Genomic DNA, 23,309 nt, shown 5'->3' with positions numbered 1-23,309 from the left:
TTGGAGTGATCCTAGCCTCAAGCAGCCATGGTTTGCCGTGCTGCGCCCCTCAGAGGCCCAGCAAGGCTCTCCGCTGCAGCGGATCAGAGCCTGGAGCCATTTGGACCATGCTAGCCTCAGCGAGCCTTAGCGCAGTCCTTGCTGAGTTGCAGTAGGAGGCAGATGCCGCGGCCTGAGTGGTTGCTGTACTTTGCCACACTGAGCTCATCAGCTGTGTGGCAGGGCTCTCCACGGCGGCAGATGGGGGCCCCAGCTGCTTGACACCAGAAGGCTCGCAGACAAGCCTTTTTAACCAGCGCTGCTGCTCTGAAGCAGGCCTTGTCTACTTGGAACCTTTGGCGGCCCCTTGGCTCTCCACGAAGGCGGATTGTAGCTTTGAGGGATTGGTCATTTTGGATTCCCAATCATTGTCATCGGCCATTGTGGGCTCACAACCATCGTCATTGGACTCCTGATTCAGAGCATTGAATCAGCTCACAGAACAGGCCGTGGAGGCAGACACCATCCCGATTCCCAGGATGTTCCTGGAGGTGATATGGGAGGAGGAGGAGGCAGTGGGCCTCATCTGCCATGGCCTCCTGGCCCATCGGTCCGGAGAACATGCTTTATGGCGTGGACTCTGACCTCCTAAACATGGTACAGGTCCGAAGGTTGATACACCAGTTGAGCCTTGACTTCCTCATCTGTCCTTCCACCAGACATGGAGGATGCCTTGAAGGTGGGGGGATGGAAGGAGGAGATGGCCCTCCACAGGGCTCATCAGACAGACTCCTGGGCAATCCGGGCCTCGACCGCTGCGTCTTTTTTCACCAGGGTGTCGGTGCACTGGCTCAGACAGCTGCAGTCCCGTATACCACCAGAAGATATTAGGGCGCATCAGGATCTCTGCAAGATCCTTGCAGCAATGGAGTACACCGCAGACGCAAATTTGGCCTTCGTGAAATTTTAAGAGAGGGCCATGGCATCTTTGGTGACGGCCCAACGCATGTGGCTACGTCACTGCCGCATGGACACCAAAAACATGTGGAAGTTGGCTTCATCCCCCTTTGAGTGGGAAAGCCTCTTTGGGCAGTCTCTGGACCCGTTACTAGTGGAAACCAGAGACAAATGGAAGTTTCTCCCTTCTCAAGGCAGACGGGCAGATTCCCGATACTCGCCATACTTCAGGCGGCCATCCTTTCAGCTGGGGGGAGCTGGGGAGACCTTTCCCCGACAACAGAGGCCCTTCCTATCCCAGTCCGGGTACCAGACCAAAAGACCTGCCTTTGGAGGCAGGGGCAGACAACAGCCACAGCTTCCGAGGCAACAGTGGCAGAGGTTTTTGACGCCACAAGTGACATTGGGTCAGGGAGACGATACGATCAGGACTCTCCTTGAAATTCCTCTCCCCTCCTCTGAGGTTTTTCCTCTGCTATCCCATTTCCGGAGAACTGGTAAAACGGGACCTCATGGAAGCGGCAATCCAGCATTTGCTGGATATTTGGGCCATTCAGCCAGTTCCGCTGGAACAGCGGGGGCTGGGCTTCTATTCAATTTTGTTTGTCATCCCAAAGACCTCGGGGGTGGAGGGTGTCACTGCGTTTTTTTCTATTTGTCAGCTGTGCTCCCATTCTAAGACTTACGGTAGATGCAGAGCTTCTTATCTCTGATGCTACTGCGCATGTCCACATTCTTTCTTCCACATTCTTTCACTTTCTTCTAACTTTTTTTGTTCGCCTGCCAAGAGGTACGGCAGGAACGCTGCCAAGATGTAATCATTAGCTAGTAAGATGTTTTTACTTTCTTTATAATAAAATGTGTTTATTAGAATATATCTCGGGTTTATTTTCTTAAAGTATACTCCAAGGGAAAAGTCACAATCCATTCTCTAATCAAGGTGCAATTACCCCAAAGCAGAATGGGATTAATTGCCACTCTAACAGAGGGCTATTCTGAATCTCAAGGTACTCAACAGGTATCTGGTGTACAGAAGATTCAAGATGCACTCCCTTCAATTCCATTCTAGGAGGGATCCAGGAAGGGGACTTCTTGACTTCTGTGGATTTGGCGGAGGCATCCCTATTCGTCCAAATCACAGACAATTCCTGAAGTTTTGTTATGCCATTCAGACTGGCATTGGGCCACCAAGCTCATGGCAGCTCTGGCAGCATACCTTAGGACGATCCCTATAAGGATACAGTATTTCTAGGGTGATTTGCTTATCCAGGTGTCCTCCTGGCCAATGGTGGAAAGGGATCTGGCCACAACGATCCGGATCCTTCAAGATCACAGATTCTCCAACAACCTGGACAAGTGCCACCTGGTACCCTCGACAAGACTGGTGCACTTAGGGGCACTTATAGACACGATGGCCAGCCAGGTTTTCTTTCTCAGGAGTGCCAGGACAGTATCATGACCTTGATACACCAAATTCAAAGTGATGGGGCGGTTCCAGTGACGCTGTTGTCCCAACTGCTGGGGAAGATGATTTCTTGTCTGGCCATAGTGCCTTAGGCAAGGTTCCATGCCAGGCCTCTCCAATGGTTTCTGCTCCCCTACCAGAGGGCGGGCCACAGCACCTCAATGGCAAGGGTTCGGGTACCACCGGGGGTGCTTTGCTCGTTCTGTTGGTGGGGGTCCAGAGCCATCAAGAGGGCCTGTTTTTACAGGAAGCCAGACAGACTGATGGTAATGTCAGATGCCAGCCTTTTTGGCTGGGAGGCCCACTGTGGGGCCCAAGTTGCCAAGGAAGGTGGACACAGCAGGAGCTCCGCCAAAATATAAATTGGCTGGAGGTCAGGGTGGCCTGTTTGGCCCTCAAGACATTCCAGCAGGAGGTTGCGAGTCACCATGTCCTCCTGACAGAAAATATCACAATGAAACCCACATCAATTGGCATGGGGGGACTCGGTCGACGTCCCTCATGAAGGAAGCAGAGACCCTGTGCCGGTGGGCAGAGACTCATCTTTTATCGATATGGGCAGACCACATTGCGGGGGACTCCAACGTGCAGGCAGACTGGTTGAGCTGAGCTGTCAATTAGTCGGAGTGGATCCAAGTGGATCTACACCCCAGTCTGTTCGCAGAACTAGCAGAATGGTTTGGCCATCTGGTTCTGGATCTCTTCTGGAACACTCACCTTCCCAGATTCTATGCGATGTTCCCAGCACCAGGGGTGGAAGAGGTAGATGCGCTGAGATGCTCTTGGCCCAAGGGCCTCTTGTATGCCTCCCCTCCCCTTCCTCTGCTCCCAGCAATAATCAGGAAAGTGCTGTCGGAGAGTGCTGAGGTCCTGTTGGTAGCTCCCCACTGGCCCAAACTGTGGTTCGCTGACCTGGTCGGCCTGTCAGTCACCAGACCCTGAAGGATTCCCCCAGAGAGGGTCTCCCTCAGCCAAGGCCCTATCATCCATCCGGAGCCTCAGTGGCTCCAGTTGACCGTTTGGTGGTTGAACAGAGACTCCTGAAACGGGAGAAGTTCTCCAACAGGGTCATACAGATGATCCAGGCGGCCAGGCAGCCTTCTACTATGCGCATTTACAATGCGACTTGGAAGACTTTTACTGACTGGTGTGCTAAAGAACACATAGACCCTACCTTGGTCTCAGTAGCGGATGTACTGAAATTTTTCCAGGAGGGCCTGGAAAAGGGGCTATCCCCAAACACATTACAACGTCAGGTCGCAGTCCTGGCCTCAGTTTTGAGGTTTGGGGACTCAGGCTCCCTCGCTCACCACCAAGGGTACAAGCCTTCTTCAGGGGGGCCTCCAAATTAAAGCCCCCGACAGTACACCACTACCCCACCTGGGACTTGACCAGGGTGTTACAGCAGGGATGAAATGCTCCCGGTTCAGACCGTATCGCCCGATCCGGTAGCGATGGCAGGTTGTGGTTCGGAGAGCCGGTAGCAAAAACCCCTGCACACACACACCCATGCCCAGCTGAGCCGCATGATCATCAGAGGCTTTTTTTTTTTTTTTTACTTTTAAAAGCATTTTTTCTACAACCTCTTCTGATGAAAAAATGCTTTTAAAAGTAAAATTATAAGCTATAGTAAATTAATTCAATACTAGGAATCTATTCAAATTAAAATATCCTATGTAGTTAAAATTCAAACCTCATATATAGAAAAAATGAAAGTCTATATTAAGTCCAGAAAATGGTTTTTAATCAGAACTAAATTACGCATTAGATTAACTTTTTAGGTACAGTTATTCTGGACATCAAAACATATTCCCACAATTTGGTAAAATGGTCTTCCAAGAAAGGAATTGATCCGCCTTTCTGGTAAGAAGCCTAAAGTTAACTCTCTATACTCTGAAGACTATATGGTTTAGTAAAATTTAATACAATGTAATAAAAATATTGGAGATTGAACTGAGAATTCAATATTAAAATTTTGTTACATTATAATATGGAGTTGGTGAGTTTATAATGTTGCTAGAAAATATGAAAAGAAAATGAGCATACTTAAGCCAGATACCATCATCATATTAAATGCCACCAAGAAACCAAGAAGGCCAGTACTGAGCTATACAGCCATCCCAAGGCCTTTAGAAATCAATGTTGTCTCCATATTATGACTATGCCTGAATCATGAATGAAAAGGGTCCACACAATCGTTCAGACCCCTTGGTAGTTGCAGCCTGACCACATCTTTATAGTCTTCTGTAAAAAGCAAAGGTTGGAAACTGGATGTAAATTGTCGAGTTACTGCCTGGTTAAGCAATGGTTTTTTGAGAAGACTGCCCCTTCTTATACGGATTAATTAACCATTATCTCAGTCCAACTACACTCACTTCCACTTTTCATTATGGCCTTGATGAGTTAAGAGGAACATGGATGAAACAAACATGTGAGAGTAAACAATTCTGAGGACTCTGACTACTTCTTCAGACAGACTTCAGACACACTCAAAGTCTCTCCAGACAGACAGTACTTTAATCAATTAATCCAACAAGCTGGTCTGGCCTAACTCTCCCTTTTTAATTGGCTTTTAAACTGGCTTTTAAATTGGGTTTTAAACCTCTTTAGATAAATTTGGATGTTTTTAATCTTTGAGCCTAAATTACTTAATCTGTTTCTTAATAGTTTTTAACTTCTATATGTATTTGTATTTATTATGGCTGTTCACCACCCTGAGTCCTTCGGGGGTAGGGCGGTATACAAATATGAAAAATAAATAAATAAATAAATAAATAAATAAATAAATAAATAAATAAATAAATAAATTCTGTAGGATCTGTACACCCAATCCATTCAGAGCAGATCCAAGCAACCCTATTTGCTAGATGTTAGAATATTGCTCACAATAGACCTGCAAATGTCTTCTGGACTCTTTTTCCCCAAGAGCAGTGTTCCACAACCTTTCCAGCTCGGCAGACTTGCAGAGGCAGTGGCAGCAGCAACGGGGCGAGAGGGGAGAAGGGATAGTTTGGTGCACACACACCGCTTTTACAAATGCAGCATCGCGCTTGTGCTTGCCCACCACTTCCACAGCCTGGTTCCAAATGGGCCTTGGACCGGCCTTGGGCCTTGGACTGGAGGTTGGGGATCGCTGCCCAAGAGGATCTAGGTCAACCTAAGCATGCCACTGGCTGGCAGTGATCAGAAAAATAACATTTTGCTACTATTAACACCACAAGGTAATCCCTAATTAACGCTTTTACCTGTATTCAGTCAGAATTGCTCTTTGTTTTCTACCAGGTGCACTCAAGGCACCTCTTCTCTCACTCCATCTCCGGACTCCTCTTAAAAATCAGGAGGTGCTCCAGGGTCAGTAATGGTAGTCCCCAACTTAACCCCATTTGTTTAGTAAGCATTTAAAGTTACAACAGCATTGAAGAAAGTAATTTATTTTTCCACACTTACATCTGTTGCAGCATCCCCCTGGTCACATGATCAAAATTCAGGCACCGGGCAACTGGCATGTATTTATAACAGTTGCACTATTTCTTGGTCATGTGATTACCATTTGTAACTTTCCCAGTTGGCTTCCAACAAGCAAAATCAATGGGAGGAAGCTGGATTTACTTAACAACTGTGTAATTCATTTAGCAACTGTAGCAAAAAAATTCATAAAAAAGGGCAAAACTCACTTAACGGCCTTGCTTAGCAACAAAAATTTTGTGCTCAATTTTGGTCATACATCGAAATCTACGTGTATACAGGAAGGGGTTGCAAAGATGCAATCTGGTCTAAGATTATAGTTGTCCTCACATACCAAACAGCAACTGAAGCTTCAGATAAACTATATATCAAAGTCCCCAATACACTGCCACACCTGAAACCTGGCTGGGCTATGTCCAAAGGGGGAACCTCTTTTCCATATCCAGCCACGCTTTAGTTATACACACCAGGGCAGCTCTCTGTTCCATTATTAACTCTTACATGAGGTAAACTTTAATACAAACCAACCAGGCATTAAATAGCAAGACATAAGCTGGGCCACAGGTGGTCTCATGACCAGATATTGGGTATTCGAATCCAGGAGGCTGGAACACAAATCAATTTAAGACACCAACACTTGTCTTCCCTGAGAGTGGCCCACCTCCAATGTATTTTCCTCTCTGATTTATTACTAGGATGTTACTACCCACACTTTCCTGCCCAAGTGAGCCAGAATCTTCCTAGCCAAGGCATCTCTCCCCCAGATACAGATGGCATATTTGCATAATAATTGGACAGACTAGTTTCACAGCCACTTCTGCAAAGCACTCAGCAGGAGTGGCTGCTCCTCTCATACAGTGTGCCAGCCTTTGGGATTAAAAAAACTATCAGTTTGATGCAGCAATTATGGTGGTTATTTATTTATTTATTCATTTATTGCATCTTGCCTTTATTATTTTCACAAATGACTCAAGGCAGCAAACATATCCAACATACCTTTCTCCACCTATTTTCCCCGCAACAAACCTGTGAGGTGGATTGAGCTGAGAGTGACTGAGCCAAAGTCACCCACCTGGCTTTCATGACTAAGGCAGGACTAGAATTCACCGTCTCCTATTTTCTAGCCTGCTGTCTTAACCACTAGACCAAACTACCTTTCTAAAGAAGACCAATAAGACCCATTAAAGTTCAAATTCAGCTCAAAAACTCATTTTGTACCACTTTAAGTTATTATGTCTTATCCACTGTACATCACAGTATTCTTGTGATATAAAATTGAAGAAAAGTACAACGCCTTGTACAATCCCCTCCCTCCCCCCTCTCTCTCCCTCCCCCCCTCCCTCCCTCCCTCCCTCCCCCCCTCCCCCCCTCTCTGTCTGTCTGTCTGTCTGTCTATCTATCTATCTATCTATCTATCTATCTATCTATCTATCTATCTATCTATCTATATTTGTTTATGTAAGTTTTCATGGGTATATATGTGTGTACAGTTAATATCTCGGGTTTCTTCCCATGTAATTGTAAACATATCCTTAAAAGGGTAGTAGTGACGTTTCGACGAAATCACATTCGTCATCTTCTGGCTGAAGTTCTCGGTTTGGTGCTTATGGGCAAACTGTGTGATCGTAACTGACGTTTTTCTATGAGAAGAGGCAAAGGTGTATTCTGATTGGTCGGCAGTGTTGTTGTATTCTAAATGGCTGATGACGTAGCTGTATTTTGATTGGGTGGAAGCGCTGATGCTTGGTTACCACAACCAAGCATCAGCGCTTCCACCCAATCAAAATACAGCAACGTCATCAGCCAATCAGAGTACAACAACACTGCCGACCAATCAGAATACACCTTTGCCTCTTTTCATAGAAAAACGTCAGTTACGATCATACAGTTTGCCCATAAGTACCAAACCGAGAACTTCAGCCAGAAGATGACGAATGTGATTTCGTCGAAACGTCACTACTACCCTTTTAAGGATATGTTTACAATTACACGGGAAGAAACCCGAGATATTAACTGTGTGTACACACACACACACACACACACACACACACACACACACACACACACACACACACACACACACATATATATATATATATATATATATATATATATATATATATATATAAATTATTCTTGATAAATCCATGCTGAATCCTAAGTCAACACACTATTTTCTTAATGTTTGCAAGTAAGTAGATTCTTGCAGTCATGTCATAATAGTTTGCCTCAGGAAGGGCCAGGCTGGGCACACTTTCAGACAGGAGGAAGAAAGTGACAAAGGTCAGCTGGGAGCAGCAAGGCCAGCTGTGCAGCACAAGGGGAGGAGATAGGTGGGTAAGAGGAGCTGAAGTGCCCCTGCATAAATGCAAGTGGGAGCACCCAAATGTTGATTGTATGACTGTGGGAGTGTTGCAACAATCATAACTTCACTGACCAGGCATAGCTACCGTTTGTTCAGCACCACTGTAACTTTAAACGGTCACTGAATGAATTGTTAACCAAGAACTATCTGTACACTGCTTCCTGTCCAAGAATGTTTATTATTTAATTATTTGAACAGCCCTCCAAAAGATAGCCAAATCAGCACAGTCCATAAAAATAATCCAAACATTTTGGTGCTTCGAACAATAGTATGTGCACATTGCTAAGGTAAAGGTTTCTCTGTCAGTCGTGACTGACTCCAGAGCATGGTGCTCATCTCCATTTCTTGGCTGAGGGAGCCAGCGTTATCTGAAGACCATTTCCATGGTCATGTGGCCAGCATGGGTTATCTTCCCACCAAAGTTGTACCTATTAACGTACTTGCATTGCAGGTTTTGGAATTGTTAGGTAGGCAGGAGCTGGGGCAATTAATAGAGCTCATGCTGTTGCGCAGAGTTTGGGTCTTGAACAAGGCTGTCAGCTCTCCAGCTAACAAGCTCAGCATCTTTAACCGCGTAGCCGTCACAGTTAAATAATACATTACTAGGTATTATTTAATACACATTTTCCAGAAAGTAAGCTGAGCATTAGAAGCACATTTAAACAAATATAGTACATATATACGTGTCTCAAACATCATAGGTTGCTAACTTAGGGAACGGACAATATAGTCTGGTACCATTTACAACCTAAATGCAATAGATTGGGCAGAACAGAGAGAAAAGGGCAGTGAGGAATGCCAATAATTCAATGATACCCTTTAAATTAGTTATAAAACCTCATATCATTCATGTATATCATAGTTTACCCCAATAGACTTCTTTGTGTGTCTATTTTAATATTTTAATTAAAGACTCTATGAAGCTGAAGCTGAAGATCTGTCATTCTATTCAAGTCTATCAGGTTCTTTACATATAACCTAAAATGACATTTTTATATACATTGTTTCTTTTTAATGGGAAATGAAACAAAACCCAATTAATTACAAAATTATTGAAAACACAGTTTATCGCAAGGCTACCAACACTCCATGCATTCTTAGTTTTAACAGTAATCATCCATTGTCACACAAAAAGAGTTGCATCAGAACATTATATGGCACTGTGAGAACCAGCAAGCTACACAACTGGAGAGAAGGTATCTATCTACATAGATAATTCAGGCCAAATGGGTACCCACAAACATTTATTACAAGATGCCTGTGCAACATGCAAGGAAGAGAAATGAAGAAGATATAAGACCAACTATATGACACATCCTGCCATACATCAAAAACATTTAGGAAGCAGTGCAATACAGCTTCCGACATCTGCAAGTGGGCATTGCACACCGTCCAGAGGTACCATACGAGGCAAATCATGCACTGCAAAGATCACTTGGAGGTGGAAGTTACTGCTAATGTAATCTACCTGATCCCTTGCATGGATTGCCCCTGTCACTATGTAGGGAGACAGGGAAGTTAACCACCAGATTGCAAGAATACAAGGGAGCAGTCAGACGAGAAGACCCAAACTCAGCCTCTCACTGCAATGAATAAGGACATGTATTCAATTTCACAGCTTCTAAAGTTGTTGGTCATGTAGATAAAAAAACAGCCAGGGAAATGATTGAAACTTGAGAAGCAGGCCACTTGCCAGACAACAGGAGTGATTTACTATCAGCTTATCAGGTATTTAGGAGCCTGATGACTTGGAAGCACGAATTTGTATGCCGCCCTGAGTCTTCGGAGAGGGGCGGCATACAAATTGAATTAATAAACAATAATAAATAAAAACAGCCAGACATCAACACAATAGGACAGCCACACATAAATATGATGCAAACCCAAAGCACGTAGAAGTTCCCCTGACAATAGGCTCCAGCACAAGTCCAAAAGTTTGGAAGACTAAACCTCTGGTCCCAGTGATCGACCCAGATTGGATCGTGCAATTACTGCCCAGATGTTGTCCAGAGTAACCTAATTGTCAATATATTTTGTTTTTTTCACAATTAACAACAGCACCAAAGTAATATTTATTTCATGTTAAACTCATTAAGGATTAGGTAAGGTTTTATTATTGGTTTTATCTGTTTACAGCTGTGTTTGCATATATACAGAATAACCCCACAGGTGGCAAATAAATTTAATAAATAAATAACACACTGAAAACATGTGTTTTATCACCTAAGTAAAAGCACACATTTTTTTGTGGTAGCCAAGACTTGCACTTAACAGAACTTGAAAAAATAAAGGGTTGAATGCAGATTTCCTCCATCCATTTCCTAAATTGGAGGATTTGTTAATCTTATAACTAACTACATGAAGACTATCTAGGGACTATATTTTCGTGTTTTTCACTTCATAATTTTAAAAAACCATTTTTGGCAATTGTGATAATGTAAATTACAAAAAATGTGCTTCACAGAGCCTTGGGACATCAGGGGACCATTTTTCCTCTTCATTAATTTAGCATGCCCATGCTTTTGAATAGTCTCATAAATGCAGATTGTCACTCAAAAGTACAAAAAACTCCATCTGTTGAAATCAGTTTATTCTTACTGCTGTTAAAAAAAATAAAAGAATCTTCTTTTCTTGTCTAATTAGTCCTTCTCAATCCAATCCCCACTCCTACACATACCAAGCCTCCTTTAAAAGTGGCTATATTGCAGACAAACTTCAATAGAGACATAAGTCACCTAAACACCCAACAACAAAGTAGTAACAATCCACTTTGGGACAAGCAGCTCAAGTTGAAATCCTTACTAAGCAATTAAGCTTAGTATATAAAACTTCAAATAAAACATGTTTCCTACTCAACAGAGCTGTTACTCTGGAGAATTCTGGAGAAAATATAGAATACAAATGTCATAAAAATGTTAAATATTGGATTTTTGAAGTTTTTCTGCCTTTTTAAAGTATTTATCTTAATAATCCTCACAGCCATTTTAGAAAAAATAATGAGACTTATCCCTAGTACTGCAGATGGGATGGCAGAATGGATAGTTTGCATAAGGTTATACAATGAATTCATGAACAAGAAAGGATTTGGTCTGGAAAATGTGTACATCATCTTTTTAATGGAATTAAAAGTTACTGTGTTTGCAACTGACAAGAACTGCAACTCATTTCTGTCATTTCTCTACTCTTAATTGCAACACATGCATATATATATATATATATATATATATATATATATATATATATATATATATATATATATATATATATATATATATATTCTCATATATTCTTTTTTCCTTTTTCGTAGGCTTTTATGTGCAAATTCTTTCTAGCTAGGTTTTACCTACGTAAGCTAAGATGTTCTTCAGCCCTAGTTCTGTGAAATCTCATTTCATCCCAGAAACTTGTGCATGAGATTTCACAGAACTAGGGCTGAAGAACATCTTAGCTTATGTAGGTAAAACCTGGCTAGAAGGAATTTGCATATATATATCTGAAAAACTAGTGTTCTCGCATGTTCTGCTGTTCTGTCTTACCATCAACTTCTTGCTTCAGCTACCACAAAACTTTATAAACATGAATCCTAACAGAACTGAACTAAAAAGACCCTGATAAGATTTTATATACATTTGTATACATTTTTGTTTACATTTGCTGAAATTGTGAGACAGATACAGGTGGTCCTCATTTATCAAACACTCACTCAGCAACCATTCAAACCTATAATAGCGCTGAACCAATGATAGTTACAATTATTTCTTGTATTGTTGTTGCATGTGAATACGATTTGCAACCTTCCCGGATGGCTTCCCACAAGCAAAGTCAATGGGGAAGCTAGCAGGAAGTTGCAAGTCACAATCATGTGAATTTTCAATTTATGACTGCATTGCTTAATGCCAGTTTCTGGTCCCAATTAACATTGTTAAGCAAAGACTGTCTGCAATTAATAATAGCATGCCACAAATTTTACATACAAATGTGTCGGTTCTAGAACAATGAAAAACAGAACTTGGAAATACGACCACAATTTGTCATAATGCTATCACAAATATTTTTCCTCTGAATGCCCCACTAAGAATTTCTGATTTTTTTTTAAATGTAATATGCAGTTTCAAATTTTGAGATGCATTTTCAAATGTGCATCGAGAGTATAATGACATACATATCTCTTTGAATCATGGCCCCAAATATACTTGGTTAATTTATTAAGTTGCACATAAAACTAAATGCATGTCATTTTCTTCTAATTAAAAATAAGGTCACTTGGTTCTTTAAATTCAATCTCAAAAACAGGCTTCAGAAGCATGAATATACCTTTCTCCAACAACCCAGCAACTACTCTTTTTTTAAAATTGCACAGCTACCCATCGAAGCTATTTCATGACTCTGGGAAAAGACACAGCTGCTTTAAATGTTTCAGAGCATTACATGAATACTCTGAAATGCTTCCTTGGAATCAAATCCAAAGCACTGAGTGCATAGTCATTTTAATTATACTGCTCAAAAAAATAAAGGGAACACAAGCAGAAGACATCCGAGATCTGAATGAATGAAATAGCCTTATTAAATACTTTGTTCTTTACATAGTTTATGCACTGCTCAAACAACTAAAGGGAACACAAAACTACTGTATGTAACAAACAAAGTATTTAATAAGGCTATTTCATTCATTCAGATCTCGGATGTCTTCTGCTTGTGTTCCCTTTATTTTTTTGAGCAGTGTATTATGAATACATGTCCTTCCTTCTAACCTTTTGATAAAGCCTACATAATACCCCAATTCACAATTAGATTGTCTATTTGTCAGGAAGTAGAAATATAGGGGAAAGTATGCTTTGAGCAACACAGATATATAAAAATAGAAAATTGTAAAAAGGAAATTCCAATTTAAATTCCATTTATCTTTTAATGTAAAAATGTTATGTACTCACTAAACAAAGTTATTTGCTAGAGACATTTAATATGATTTAAGACTTTAAAGTAATTAAATTGGCAACTATAAGAAATTATTTAAAACTACTGTTTAAGTAGCCCAAAGTATGTTTTATTTATTAAGTATATGTAATTTAAACTGAGAAACAGGAAAAACCATACAAACTGGTACTTACTTCTGAATTAGATTGCTTTGTCCATTTTATATGAGGTAGCACTGGATTCTGTTGAAAATAAACCTGCAAGATTTAAAAATATTGAAGCATTAAATAATCTGTCCTAATTGAGTTTTTGTTAAATAGAAATATAAACCAAATACAAATTTATCCATCACTATTAATCAGTTCTCAGCGACGTCAAATTAATCTACTGATGTTCTGAAAGCCCAGTTAAAATCTAAGAAAAAATTATATTTCTAATTAAAACTAATTCTAATTCTATTTTGTACAAGATTCCACACCTTGTCTTTGGTCCTTTGCAACACCAATTATTAACCTTATTGCCAGATTCTGGAAACCATCACTAATATAATCCAGATAGGGAAGAGACTATGAAATACTAACATTATGGAGGCAACCAAGTTTCCGCATCAGCAATGCTGTCTAAAATAGGTAGCAAAAATAGGCTTTAATATCAAATCTTTGTTGAGTAAAGTCTTACCACTCACACAACATGCTAGAAAATACTGTAATGCATTGCAACAAATAGTAGCTAATCTATAAACAAGAAGATGGTTCTTTTCTCTGCGTTTACAGTTGTTCAGCAACTATGTCCTGAACACATATTTATAGACTTATATATAGTCATGAACATCTTCTCAAGATTCCAGATCTCTACAAGCTTTTCTACAGTTCAGACATACATCTAGATTGGTGTAGAAAAGGCTAGTGGATCAAGTGCAATGGCAAACGCTGTTATAGCAACAGAAAACTTCCGAACAATTGCTTCAATTTTTCAGATTAATAAAAAATAGTTTCTATGCTAATATTAATATTACATCTCAGTGACAGTCTTTGCACACTCAAAGTTTAGGAATATAACTTCCTTAACAGCCACACTTAATTGAGTTTTTTAAAAAGCTGCACTCTTTCAAACATCCGGTTTCAATGTCAATAACTTGCTTTATTAAACCTGTTTCTCAGCTTAGACATTATAGGACACTATAATATGCTTTAATATGCCACAATATAAATACATGTGTAAGGAAAAGTTGGAAACAGGGAACAAAAAGAATAAACTGTTTCCTATTTGAAAAATGTTGACAAGGATCAGGATCAGAACATGTGAATATGAACACCTTATTTCAGAACAACATTATTTAAATTTAAAATATAAGAAATTCAGCCTGAATTCAGTGTGATTTCAAACATTCATGCATTAATCAAGCTGCATATTTAAATATTCAATTTAATATCAAATATTGCTATTCCTCTAAGAAAGAAAAGTTGCTGTAATAGCACAAGCAAGCAACCTTGATGCTCTTAAAAGTCTACAGAAATAGTATTTGGATGAATACTTACAAAATCCAAGAGTACTGCAGAGATTGGCATCGACTTCCCAAAATTTGTTTTCCAGTTTTGCTTCCCTTGAAATATCCTGAGCTCCCTAATGATACTACATCTGTAGCAAACAGCTGACTCTCCAAAATCAGCTACCCATTGTTCACATATAAGGACTCTGCCAAGTTATTTCTTGAAGCAAACAAGTCTGATTTTAGTAGCTTGTTTTCTGAAACAAAGTTTTCTTCACTTTCCTATTCCATGTATTTTGCACGATAATGAGCATCAGCTCTATAAAAAAATAAATACCCTTTTTAAGACATAAAGAACAGAACAAATTCCACATCCAAAATGAGGTGCATTTCTAAGAGTTAATTCAGGCATGAGCACACAGCAGCTATCTCAATATTTCCATAATGCTCCTTTATATAAAAAGCAAATGCAAATGAAAAATAAAGTCCATTGCCTTCATGTAGGAAACAGGGTTCACTGAAAGCAGCAGTATTAATCCTCCTAAAAATTTAAATAGGAGTTGCCATCAACTATAACCAAAACAGAAGAATTAGAAGCCACAGCTAATATAATTTCTAAATATAATTGGCAAAATAAGTCAATCTCAATTTTTCCTGAATTCTCTGAACTGAAAAATAAGAGTTTTCAAACAAATATGCAGAGCCTAAGAAGTTTATATAATTATCCATTCCATAGGGACAAAAATTAGTCCAAGGCGTCTTCAATGAAAAGGGGGAAAAAATTTCAAAAGTTCGTAAGCTTTAAGTTCTGAAGTTTTCAGAAAAACACAAAGTAGAAAGTGAGGGAACAGATCGACTCCATGGTGGAAAAAATATTGTCCTTTTCAATTGAAAAAGCTTTTCCTCATTTAATCGGAAGCAATGAAAAATAACCCCGACGTTCAAAACTAGAGAATTACCTAAAATGGAAGAGGCACAAAAAAAAGAGAGAGAGACAAAACACGTCGTTAGTCAGTTTTCCTCTCTAAATAACATCGAGAAGCGATGCGTTATTAAAATACATCCAAACAATTTCCCTTTCCCCCACCCCCACCCCGCGAACAAGATAGCTCTACTAGGGAGGCGACGACGGATCCAATGCGTGCTGGATTCAGCAGCCAAGGAGGTTTGGTGGGAGGATCTCCCCCACACGGTGAGAGTCGTGGCTACAAACGCAGCACCGCCACGGGAGGAGGAAGGCCACGGGAGAACCGGAAGGGATCTTTTTTGGGGGGGGGTGTTTGGCTTTTGTATCCAAGTTCTTTTACCCAATAAAGTACAGAACCGGAGCGAACAATAAGTAGCAAGATCTCGGGATTGGAGAGGGGAGGATGCACGCTTGCCCGAGACCCTTCCTCCGCCAGATTACTTTTCGTGAGAAAAGTCCAAAAGGCTCCTCTTGCAACTTCACGAAGCCAAAGAAAGTTAAAATGCCGGACAGGAGGAAGAAAGGTCGGGGGGAAAAAACCCTCCAGGGCCCGCCGCTTTCGTTTGCTTGAACCCTCCCAGGAAAGCGCGCAGTTTGCCTCCTCTTCTTCCCTTCGCCTTTCCACTCCCACCCCCAAAATTTGGACTCCGGTAAAGTAGGGCACAAATAAGTCCTCGTTTCCTCACCTGGCTCCCTCAATTTCACGAAGAGGGGTTTCTAGCCCCTTTCTTTTCCGAGCCCTTTTCGGACGTTGAAGGAGGCTAAAGTAAAGGCCAAAGAGAGCCGCGCCTCAGGTTTCAGAGGGCCCCGGAAGGAAGAGGACAGGGGCGAAAAAAGGCCACACGCTCCGGCTTTGGGCGGGCGGAGAGGAAGCCTTCGGGACGGCAACAGCTCCCAGGAGGCGAGCTCGGGCCTCCCCGGTGGACTTTGACCCAGCTCTCCGCCCCCGCCTTCCCTGGGGACCTGCCTGCCTTCCTTCCTTCCCCTCACCCGCTTTCCAACGCCAGCGCCGCCGCCGCCCCCCCCCCCCATCTCCCCGACGCAAACATCATTTCAACGCTACTTTTTCCCTCGGCCTGCCGAGCAAGGAGACAGAGAGGTGGCCGCGTGGCTCCCACCTACCGGCAAAGTTCCCAGACAAAAGCGGGACCCCCGAATTTGAAAGCTCCTTTTGCCGCCGCCTCTTCTCGCCCGCCGCGCGCACAGCTCTCCTCGCACCAGTCAGTCCAGCCCAAAATGGCGCCGCTCCGAGCCGCAGCAAGCGATGGCCTGCGCTGAAACCTCGCGAGAGTTCAGTAACTACAGCCGCCGCCGTCGTCGCCGCCGCCGCCACGAGCTGGAGAGACGACGGGAAGGGGCGAAGGCGGACCGTTTTGGAGGGTTCCCGTCCGAGAGCGGCCTAGCGGGAGACGTGGGGCATCGCCCCAGAGAGGGATAAGCAGGGATGCCCGCTGGCTTCAAGAGGCCCGGAACGAAATTTCGCGGACCTTCCCTGCGCTTCTAACGCCTCATTCTTCCAACCCTCCTGTGACGTCACTCGGAACAATCCCGAACTTCCGAGCATTCTGAAAGGGGGAATCCCCTTTTCCTGCCTACTCCAGCTGGAAGAGGGAATCCCTGCTTCCCCTCCCCCCCCCCCAGTCCATGCTACCAACGAAGCCAACCTTAACCATGCGCTCATCTTCTGCCTGCGCGGGATACGTTTGTCCTGGATTGCTTCTCGCAATAGCTCTGCTTAATATTAAATCCCGCAACCGTAATTGTTCTCCGGAGAACCAGCGATCAGCTGTGATCTGAAAACAGCAGCCAAAAGAAACTTGTCATCGGCCGATGCCTCGAGAACGGTGCGATCTCAAAGATAAACGACCCATCCTTTCCCAAAATGATACCTACCTGCAGCTTAAGAAGCGCATCTAACTGGAGCATATCAACGCAGAGGGGGGAAAAAATACTGTAGCGTTAAATTCCTGGACGGGCGCTCCTGGTCCGCAGCATCCTGTGCAGATGAGATTGATTCGTTCAGCATAAGCATTTTTTGTGGGGTTCAAATAATAGGCCGAGCTTAAATGTGGCTGGCTAGTTTGTTTCTCAGCAAATTGTGCCGATTTATTTTTATTTCTTCGTTTTAATTCATCAATTGTCTACCATCCAGTTCTGGGATTGATGGCAGACTCCACCTCTCCCTCACCTTGCTCTCTGCTCTCCAACCATCCACCTTTGTTACCGTATTAATGTATTCTTTTTTTATCTTTCATTGCTTATTGTTCTATGTACTTGTTCACACACTTTTCATTTCTTTTTATTGTTGTAAGCCACCTAGAGGAGCCCCATGGCGAGATAGGTAGCAAATAAATGTAACAAATAAATTGGATTATTCTAGTAAATCGTGGATTTGCATTTTGTGTAATTGTAAGAGGTGTACATGACAAAGACCAAAAAATCAAGGAACTCCAAAACTTAAGCTAAGTATTTTAGCAGCCATCAAATGATGCACTACCTGACACTGTGGTTTCTTCCCCAAATCCCCAAAACTTTAACCTTAGACTGTCTACTGTAGACCTCACCCCATTCCTAAGAGGTCTGTAAGGGGCGTGCATAAGCGCACCAGCGTGCCTACCATCACTGTCCTAATGTTTTCTTCTATTCGTATCCTTTTCAATTATGTTTACACTTGTATCTATCATAAAATACATGCTTGACGAAATAAAATAAATATAAAATAAAATAAAACAAATCAGCATTTTAAAAATACAAATTCCACTACTGCAGTAGATGCTCTTGATACTGGGAGCTACTGTCTATATTTGCATCCCTATTTCCAGGAGTTCAAGATAGCATTTCTTCCTCTAACTTTAAATGTATAAGCCACCCAGAGTTGCTTTGCAAAGTTAAGATGGACTTAAGCCTGTATTGTCTTCATCTTAGTCTTACTCTTAATCACTAGAGGTGGTCCTCGTTTATTAACCACAATTGGGACTGGCAACTCTGTTACTAGGACCGGTCATAAATCACCTCTTTCTGCATGGGTGTAATTTTGAACTGTTGTTGAATAATCAGTTGATAAGCAAGGACTAGCTGTTAAACATTGCATTTTAAAAACAAAAGCAAAAGCTCTTAAAGTATGTGAGCATATAGAGGAAAAATGTGGAATATTTAGTTTGGACTTTGCATATTGTTAATCCAGCAGCTGTGGTATCTAAATCATGTTGTGTTTTAACATTATAGATCATAGTTATGCACTTGCTTTTGCCATAATAGATCCACCTGTAAGAACACAAGCAGGAAGTCCAACTATGTGTATCCAAAAAAAACATCAACACCCCAACCCACTGAATGCCCTCTAACAGCTGCACATCAGCAGCCACCTTTGTAGTGACAGTGGAACTCTGGAATTCTTTCAACCACACCTTAAACTCAGGAAGCACCTACCATCACTTGCTGTAGACACCAGCTGAAAAATCACCTGTACACCAGGCCTTCCTGGTATGGATGTTGGTCAAATGTTTTCTCTACCCCCTTTTAATGAATGTTTTATTTAATACAGGTAGTTCTTTATTTATAACCATAACTGGGACCAGACATCCCATTGCTAACAAGGCAGTTAAATGAGTTGTGCCTGATTTTATCACCTTTTTTGCCACAGCTGTTAATGTGAATCACTGCAGCTCCCCTGATTGACTTTGTTGGTAACTGGCTGAAAAGCTACAAACGGTGATCACATGACCGCAGGAGCAGGGGTGAAATCCAGCAGGTTCTGACAGGTTCTGGAGAACCGGTAGCATAAATTTTGAATGGTTCAGAGAACCAGCAAATACCACCTCTGGCTGGCCCCAGAGTGGGGTGGGAATGGGGATTTTGCAGTATCCTTCCCCTGGAGTGGGGTGGGAATGGAGAGTTTGCAATATCCTTCCCCTGCCACGCCCACCAAGCCACGCCCACAGAACCAGTAGTAAAAAAAAATTGGATTTCACCACTGCACAGAATGTTGTAACTATCATAAATAACCTGCCAGTTGCCAAGCACCTGAATTTTGATTACATGACGGGCAGGGGTGGGGGAGGGAATACTGCAATGGTTATAAATATGCGGATCGGTTGTAAGTCATTTTTTTTAATGCTGTTGTAACTTCAAACAGTTACAAATATTGTTACTAAATAGTTGTAGGTCAAGGACTACCTGTATTGTTTTTTATATTTTTAACATATTGCTTACCATGCAATTTACTGCTTTCCAAAAAAAAAAGCCTTAAGTATATAAATAACATTTCAGTGGAAGAAATGGTATCTAAAAATATTTAAAATATTCAGTGCTAACACTAAATATGATGCTATATGAATACCTAACCAGTTGTGATTAATCCAATAAAACATAGCATGATGCATAAACCCACTCTGTAAATTGGAACAGGTGGGAATGGAGTGTGAAGAATACTTTTAAAAAGCCCCAGGAAGACAAAACATTCCCAGGGAATGTTGAATCTGGATACATTGTTGCAGTAAGCCTCAGTCATCTCTCTCGAGATTCTAAAAATTTAGATTGCAGCAGAATCTTCTTAACAATTTCTAAGCTAAAACAAGATGGATTGAGAAGGCAGGAAAAAGAAAAAAAGCATTAGTTAATGTAGTCTGTCGAAATACCCTATATTTATTTTTTTTTCCTATCAAAAACTCTTATTGGGAGAGGGTAGAGTGGCATGAGCACAGGATGAGCCAAGGAATGCTCCAGCAATTCATAGAGCAGACTAGGGGTGAAATCTACTTACCTTCCCTACCGGAAGTGTGCGTGCCACGCGCATGTGCTCGCTTTGCTCACGCACCTTTGTCAAGTCCGATTTTTGACCCTCTGCACATGTGCAAAGCCTTCTGCACATGCAGAGGGTCAAAATGGGTTACTTCCTGGTGTTAACGACGTCCAGGGGGTGGGCGGAGCCTCACACTGCTGCCGCTACCAGTTCACCAAACCACATGCCACCGCTGCTACCAGTTCGTGCGAACAGGACAGAACCGGCAGAATTTCACCACTGGAGCAGACCCCAGGTTCTGGTTCAGGTTCTATCCTACAGGTTCTATCCTACAGAAAGGATTTGCTTGGGCAGGCTGAAAAATATTACTATTATTATTGTTACATAAAATGTTATTTGTACTCAGTTGGTCTTCAAAGAAACAAGAACATGATACAATTTCACACCACCATACATCCTAGACTACCAGGCAAATAATTGATAAAGAATATCTCAATATAAGAAGTGCATCATTCTCAGATAATAGTTGAGAGACTGTAAAACATTTTTTTGTGTGCCACTAGTCAAATGAATTGCATTTTCCTCTAACTAGTTATAATAGTTTTTGCTGTTTCAGATCAGAAGTAACCTGGTTTTGAAAATAAGTTGGTGGAAAGGGAACTGTTCTTCTATCTTGACTGTCAGCCTCCCAAAGATACCTAGTTGTTGAGTATTATGGAAACCAGATATATATATAGCAATAGCACTTAGACTTATATTCACAGTGCTTTACAGCCCTCTGTCAGCAGTTTACAGTCTCCACATATTGCCCCCAACAATCTGGGTCCTCCTTTTACCGACCAAGGAAGGGTGGAAGGCTGAGTCAACCTTGAACCGTTGAGAATTGAACTGCCGAACTGCTGGCAGCTGGCAGTCAGCAGAAGTAGCCTGCAGTACTGCATTCTAACAACTGTGCCACCACAGCTCTTGGTATATGCAAACTACAATCTAGTTCAGGGGTCACCAACCTTTCGGACCTCAGGGACCACTAAATTCATAATTTTAAATCCTGCAGACCACTAATATGATCTGCCTAATGACCGGCTGGGTGGGCGTGGCCAGGTGGTCATATGACTGGGTGGGCGTGGCCAACTCGATGTCACTCACGTCAAGGCAAGCCTCTACTCACCCCTCCCCTCCCAACCATTCTTCGCCTCCCCACACGGGCTCTTTAGGGCCCCAAGAGGAAGCAGTTGTTGGAGCTAAGCAGCCACCATGAGAAAGAGCTGGCAAAACAGCTCAGTTCAAATTGGATCTGACCGAGAAGGAGGCTCAGCAGAAGCACCTCACTGAGGACTAGGAGCATAGGCTTTCCAGGCAGAAGGAAGACCTGCGGAAGTGCAAGGCCAGGTATAGACACCTGGAGGCTCAGAGGGCTGAGATGGTCAGCCAGTTCCAGGCCATGTTGCAGTCCCCCTGGAACAAGGCCCTCCAGCTCTTCGCCACCAGCAGCACTTCCCTCCAGGCTTCGCCCAAAGCCCCACACCAGGAGGCTGAAGCAGACCCCGAACAAGTTGGAATTTCTGCCCCCCTCCGATCCACACAAAAAGACCCAGAAGAGGGAGACTCTCTGCAGCAACACAAACGTTCATTGCATGTACAGTACCTGTCCCAGGGGCCGTGGTTTGAGGACCCCTGATTTAATGCAATATAAAAAATGCAAATAATTTTTCTACGGACCACCAAAATTTTCTCATGGACCACCAGTGGTCCATGGACCACCAGTTGGTGACTGCTGATCTAGTTCACAATGCTGGACTAAACAAGTTTGCTGGTTGGGTCTAATCGAGCAGGACTCTTGTTAGATTCCATCTGCAAAAATGGTGTGAAAGATGCTGGGATGTTTCAGTTGTAATATATATTGCAGCAAAATGATCATATCCTCTTTAATGTTACAAAGATGCCAGGTCTGGACCTTCCTGATGGAAAATCTAAAAGTCTCTGCCACATCAAGAATGGGGAGGGGAGGGGGATTACTAGAACCAGGAAACTTTGACCTAGAATCAAGAACCTAGAGGTTGAGTACAAAGTCACATGAATTATGAACCCTAATCATCAAAGTCATACATATATGACTTTGTATAAATATACAAAAGTATGAAGGCTATTGCTTAACGCATTGTAAGCTGCCCTGAGTCTCCGGAGAAGGGCAGCATATAAATTAAAGCAAAAAAAAAAAAAAGGAGACCATCCTATTAATAGTTCTAATAATTACAAACTCATCAAGAAAGATTTTTAAATATCTATGGAAAAGTAGGGAGGTAACTGATGATGATTAAATAATCTTCTTCCCTAGTCTGCTGTTTTCCTATAACCTTTTCACTCTCTTGTCTGATGTATTCTTGGAAACTTGATCACTTCCAATTATTTTGTGAATCTTCAGTTAACCAAAAACATATTTTCTTATATTCACATTTTCCCATCATGATTCTCCAGACAGCTGGGTTTGCCTTTTATGTGACTGTAAGAAAAAATATGGTCCTTGGGGTTTCATACATTACCTCAAGAATGTTGGCTGTATTTTGTACACCTGCTACCCAATCTAGGAGACCATCTGCATACAATAGAAAGATGTATTATCGTTCTGCATTTAATAGAAAGATATTCAGAAAAGAGCAGCAACTTGATATTTTCACGTGTGGGCACTGAAATGCGTTTAGCTGACTTTTTTCTTTTGCCTGCAACTAGTGATAAAAAAAATCTGGCGCTCAAAACGTTTTTGCTCGATAGCAGATAAATTCACACAAACGAAAAATAGAAGCGGGGCATTTCAAACAGGTTAGCCCACAGATTTATTACTGTTTATTTCCCTCGAACCTTTGAATGGAGAATGTTATAAGCAAACATGGCTGCTGGTGAAAAACTAAGCGGGGTCGGAGCTGGTTGACGCTTGGGAAGTGGGAAACAAAACCTCTGCAGAAAGCAAAC

The 23,309-nt window shown here is 42.0% G+C and overlaps 1 protein-coding gene across 2 annotated transcripts in view; it reads right to left on the bottom strand.

Annotated features, from left to right (window-relative positions):
• GPBP1 (GC-rich promoter binding protein 1) overlaps positions 1-17,151 on the bottom strand; it is a 35,580-nt gene extending 18,429 nt beyond the window's left edge. For both annotated transcript variants that reach the window (XM_034440928.3, XM_060690687.2), the window contains exons 1-3: positions 16,724-17,151; positions 14,684-15,593; positions 13,340-13,402 (exon numbers count right to left, since the gene is read on the bottom strand). The gene's annotated coding sequence lies outside the window, so the exon portion shown is untranslated. The remainder of the gene's footprint in view (positions 1-13,339; positions 13,403-14,683; positions 15,594-16,723) is intronic.
• Between the last annotated feature and the right edge of the window lie 6,158 nt (positions 17,152-23,309).

This window comes from Pantherophis guttatus, chromosome 2 (assembly GCF_059756535.1).
Source record: "Pantherophis guttatus breed Tessera chromosome 2, ASM5975653v1, whole genome shotgun sequence".
NCBI classification, from domain to species: Eukaryota; Metazoa; Chordata; class Lepidosauria; order Squamata; family Colubridae; genus Pantherophis; species Pantherophis guttatus.
This window is presented reverse-complemented; position numbering and strand designations above follow the sequence as displayed.